The sequence below is a fragment of the Hermetia illucens genome, chromosome 3 (genome assembly GCF_905115235.1).
Source record: "Hermetia illucens chromosome 3, iHerIll2.2.curated.20191125, whole genome shotgun sequence".
NCBI classification, from domain to species: domain Eukaryota; kingdom Metazoa; phylum Arthropoda; class Insecta; order Diptera; family Stratiomyidae; genus Hermetia; species Hermetia illucens.
The window spans coordinates 90,616,122-90,622,121 of NC_051851.1; positions in this window are offsets into that span (position 1 = coordinate 90,616,122).

Genomic DNA, 6,000 nt, shown 5'->3' on the forward strand with positions numbered 1-6,000 from the left:
CTGGATCACCTGAAAGCCATAACATTACATGATATGGAGGTGAAACGAGAAACAGAGGTCAAATACTTGGGAATCACGCTAGACCAAAAATTACTCTGGAAGACACATGTCGGAAACACTTGTCGGAAAGCCACGAGGGCTCTGATGACTTACAGATCCATAGCAGGAAAAAAATGGGGTTGTAGCCCGAAGATACTACTTTGGATATATACTGCAATAGTAAGACCAATGATTACCTATGGAGCGGTAATCTGGGCAGAAAGAACCCAACTCAGCACACAAGCCAGGGAATTACATAAGCTCCAAAGGCTGGCTTGCGTGTGTATCAGTGGGGCAATGAGGACATGCCCAACGGCATCCCTGGAGGTCCTTCTGGGATTAACCCCTCTCCATCTGCACATACAGATGCAGGCAAGGAGATCAATATTCAGGATGGCCGGTAGCATGAGTGAGGCGGGGAGCTGCCTAAATCGAAGGAAGATTGATATCCTTTCTAGGCGGTATCCCGAATTACTGATACCGAGGGACAACATGACAACGAGGTTTCACTTCGATAAGAAGTTTGAAACACGTTGGAGTACCAAGACAAACTGGGAAAGCGTGGCTGTGACATACGGCTTAAACCAGCAACTGATTACTTGGTACACTGACGGATCCCTCACAGCAGAGGGAGCGGGTGCCGGTGTCATTGGTCCAAGGAAAATGTACTTTGAGCCAATGGGTAGGTACACTAGCATATTCCAGGCGGAAATTTACGCCTTAGACAAATGTGCCTCCTTTAATCTACAAAGGAACTACAGGGGGCAGAACATAGCTATTCTCACCGATAGCCAAGCAGCGATCAAGGCACTTAGGTCCAACCAGGTGAACTCTAAACTGGTATGGGAATGCCTTGAGAGACTGAATACACTCGGCTCGTCCAACAAGGTCTGGATACTTTGGGTTCCAGGCCATGCTGGGCTGGAAGGCAATGAGGCAGCGGATGAACTAGCCAAGAAGGGAGCAGGGATGCCTTTATACGGGCCAGAACCCTTCTGTGGAATCGGAAACGGTTTCATGACTATGAATCTAAGAAACGAAGAAAAACGGTTGAGGGAACTATATTGGGCGGGCCTACCAGGGATGGAGCAGTCCAGGGTGCTTATTGGGGGATACGAACCCATGCGCATAAAGGATTGCTTAAACCTCACCAAAAAGAACCTCCGAATCATAGTGGGAATTCTCACTGGTCATTGTCGGCTGAACTACCACCTAGGGAAGCTAGGGATATCTACGGACACTGCCTGCAGGTTCTGTGAGGAGGAGGACGAAACCTCTATGCACGTCCTGGGACAGTGTCCAGCACTTGTGCAAAGTAGGTCGATACATCTGGGAGAACACTTAATACCAGATGCAAAGCTGAAACTTCTGGAAGTGGGGAACATACTAAAGTTCCTAACGGTTACTGGCCTGCTTGAGATACTATGATCAACAGGTACACTATAACCAGTAAAAGGGGCACAATAGTTCTTCAAGGACGCGGTGCGACTTTCCCTTAACAAAATAATAATAATGGTTTGACAGAGGATATGCCAAACCGAGTTTCGATTTCAATAATGATGGTAATAGTGCCAAACGTTTTTTTTAAAAACTGCGTTTAATTTATGCAAATTATTTCCACAACCGGTAATCGCATCATGTGGGGTATATTTGTGATAAGTGTGCAATTTAATATAGAATAAACCAATAAAATAATTGTTTCCACTTAGATTGGCCATTCGTCCCACTGCCTGATTTCTCGCATACTAATGACTACACGATCTAAAGCTTTCCAATCGCATGTAGGTACGCTTCCCAGGTTTAGGAATAAATATTACCTTCACGTCATACTCATTACAATTCACCTCATTGTGCTTCTTACAATTCTTCTATGTAGACACCAGATATCCACTTATATCTGTCGATCGACATAGAGATCCATCTAATCCGCTTACGAAATCCCATTTTGAATACATTGGGTCAATCTCTGACTGCGAAGGATATGATTGAACATCGGTTTGTAGATATGGTTCTGTAGGTTGACTGGCAAAATCAGCACAAGCAGATGATTTGTCGCTTCTTCATCGCATTCACTTCATATTGTACCTGTACCTGTAGCATTCAGATGAGTCAATTTATTCGTAAAATCATCTTCAAGGTGTTCGTTCAGGTCGCCCAGAGCTCGGCAACTTTCTCGTTTGTTTTACTATTAAAGCTTGTACTCTTGGCGTCTTCATCACCATCATCAACGGCACAACAACCAGTTTCCGGTCAAGGCCTACCTTAATAAGGAACTCCAGACATCCCGGCCCGGCGCCGAGGTCCACCAATTCGATATGCCTAAAAGCTGTCTGGCACCCTGGCTGCGCCATTGCTTCATCTTAGGCAGGGTCTGCTAATCTTCTTTTTTTACCATAGATATTGCCCTTATAGACTTTCCGCTCACGCAACCTATTGAGCGTGATTTTATCCACCGTGGTATTGCCCATAGATTTCATCGTTATGTTGGCTACACTAAATCGTCCATCCTCATGTACGGAGTCAAAAATTCTTCAGAGGATTCTTCTCTAGAACGCGGTCAAGAACTCGCCATTTCTCTTGCTAAGAACCCTGGTCTCCGAGGACATAACGACTGGCAAGATCATTGTCTTGTAGACTGTATTGTAGTGTTTCGAGCGGAACAGCTTTTGTAAGCTGAAAGATCTTGTGGGTGCCAACACCCGTGCGCGGATTTCATCATCGTAGCTATTATTAGTTGTGACTTTAGATAGGAGAAATTATCAACGGTCTTAAAGTGTTAGTCTCCTATCTTTATTACTCTCGTGTGGATTTGATGATGTTGTTTGGTTGGTTTTTAGTGCTGACGTTGCTACCATATATTTCGTCTTGCCTTCATTGATGTGCAGTCCTAGATCTCGCACCGCCTGCATTATCAGGATAAAGACAGTTTGTAGGGCTCGGGTTGTTCTAAAAGAGGATGGTGCCTCTCGCATTTGCCTCAGCATCACGGATCACTTTTTCCAGGGCCAGGTTAAAGAGGATAGAGGATCTCCTTGCCTTAGATCGTTGTTGATATTGAATTTAGTCGGAATAACGAATTCTCTCATGACCGTATACAGTTTTACCCCGGCTTTGTTTTCATGGACTGCTTTGAGTTCGATGAAAAAATGGTGCAATTGATGGTCATATTTAAACAGTTTTTCGGTCGCTTGCGCACAGAGAAAATTTGATCTGTTGTAGATTTGCCTAGAGTAAAGCCTCTTTAGTATGGGCCAATGATGTTCAGGGCATATGAGACTATCCAACCTAGTAAGATAACAGCAACGTATTACCTGTATAAATGCTGCACTGCGTGGTATCTCCCTTTTTATGCATGGGGCAGATAATGCCCCGTTGCCAGACGTTAGGTATTGATTTGCTGTTCCACACCTTGAGCATCAGTTGATGAACTACTTGGTGTAATTGGTCGCCTCCATATTTAACCAATTCGGCTGTAATTCCGGCGGTTCCTGGCGACTTATGATTTTTCAGCCGATGAATTGCACGGACTTTTTCTTCTTTACTTGGTGATGGCTGTGGTTGTAAGTCGTCTTCAGTTGGTGGGATCTCCAATTCGCCGATATTCTAGTGGTTGAGCAGTTCATCAAAATACTCAACCCATCGGGCCGATATGCCCAATCTGTTGCAAATCTGATTTCCATCTTTGTCTCGGTAGAATGAGTATCGAGGTCTATGTATCTTCATCCTGCTGACTTGTTGGTAAAACTGCCGCGTCTGGTGCGGTTACTCCCTGTATTTTTGGACCTCGCAGACCTCTTGGTTACCCCAGGCTTCCTTTTTCCGTCTGTGAAATCGCCTTTCCACTCGAGGGAATTCATGATAAGTTTCCGCACGTGCTCGCGCCCTTTAAGAATGCAACATTACTCGGTATGCAGCATTCTTTCGTTCCATTGATAGCTTCCATTCATCTTCGAACCAACCATTCTATCTTTCTTTGCAACTGAGGCCAAGTATGTTTGTGGCCGTATCAAAGGTAATGCTCTTCATGTGATTGTCAATATGATTCATTGATGCTTCATATCAAGGAAATCTTACGACGAGATAGTGATCCGAGTCTATATTGCCCCCTTCCCCCTATATGTTGTAACATTCATCAAGGCTGAGAGGTGGCAACGTTCGATCAATACAACACAAAATGAAAGTGGTTCCATCCCACGTTTGTATGTGGACCGCGCAAATCAGGTATAGGTATGCTTATGTAAGCTATGGGAACCCTTGATGTCTTCCTCCACTCTATATGGCTGTTTTGACTCTAACTTGGAGCAATGTGCATTAAACACGCCTACGTGCCACCGTTGCCGATTTTGGGCAATGTATTTAATACTGAGTAGGCAGCTGAATTCCTTTTTCAATTCCCAGGACGCACTTCACGAGGTTCCTGGTTTGTACTTCACTTTAAATTTATGATCCGATAATGTAATATGTATCATTCAATACCCGCCATTTATCGACCAGTGACGTTATGTCAGAGGTGCTGCAATAATATCGACGACCTATCACATGTTTGATTTTGTTAAAGAATTAAAAAAAGAAAGCGTGCTCCACCCGGCCCGACTTTTCCTGAGGCAGTTGCTTACCTAAGGGTTACCGCTGTACTGATAACAAGGTCCTGCTTGAAAGATTGAATTCTAACGCTACTATTGGGGTTGTTTTCAGAATGGATCATTGGAAACTTAAGGGCGTCATCCCGTGTGAAGGCTTGTTTTTTCCCTTCTTTGGGATTTTTTGTAAAGAACTGGATAAAGATACAAACACGAACTTTTCTCCATATATTTATTAATATCTTGAGCATGCGTAGTAATTTTTCCAGGCCGATAGCGTGGTTCATTATTGAAATACAGAGCAACTTATATATCCATCTCCAAAAAAGGTGTTTTTCTGCTACCAAGCTAGAGGCCGCTATGATCATCTAAAAGAACAAATATAAACGGCATTTTAACATGCTTAAGGGGGTCATCCCGTGTGAAGGCCGTTTTTTTTTTGGCTTTTTTCAGGATTTTTTTATGATGAACTGGATAAAGATACAAATACGAATTTTTGACCATAGATTTATTAATATCTTGAGCGTGCATAGTAATTCTAGCCTGACCGCATAGTTGGTTATTGAAATACAGAGCAATTTATACACCCATCTCCAAAAAAGGTGTTTTTCTGCTGCCAAGCTTGAATTCATAAACTAGGGTTATTGAAAAATATTGAAAGCTAAATTTTTGGTGCCTTGTTCAACTTTTTCTTATAAATTTTGATGTTTTCTCGCGGCTTGAACATGCATAAAAAAACGCTCCAATGAATTGCTATTATCCTTTGGTTTCTTAACACATGTAAAGCTTCGGCTTCAATTTTCGCTCTTTTAGCGAAGTCATTGGAACGTCTTCCGGACCGGTTTATTAGCACTTTACTGCGGCGGTCAACATAAGCGTGACACATGACGACTTTCCTGATTAACACTGTAATTTCCGAACGACTTAAGGTGACTTTATAAATACATTTAATTCGAATTATTCTATTACAAATATATAGCATATAATATTTTGAATACAGATGGGGTTTTCTGATAGTATTCATAAAAAACTTTTCCTCCCTCACTTTTCGTTACTCTCGTACTGTTAGATCCCTAGAAGGCCTAGGGAAACCTATTTCTGAGAAATGGGGGACCACGAAAGACTAATTTTTTAGGAATTATCCTAATTTTCATATGTTCATCGGTATAATAAAGGATGTAAATCTGTGTATATATTACATGGGTGGGCAAAACACTGAGATGATGTGAGAAAACATCATTTATGAAATTCTACGAAATTAAGCTCATTTCGAAAAGAGAACTCTTTCGGCGCCATCATTATAAACTTCGAATCCGCACTAAACCGCAGACAGGCGCATTTAAACAAAATTATTTGGTGAAGGCAAAGACTATTTTTTTAT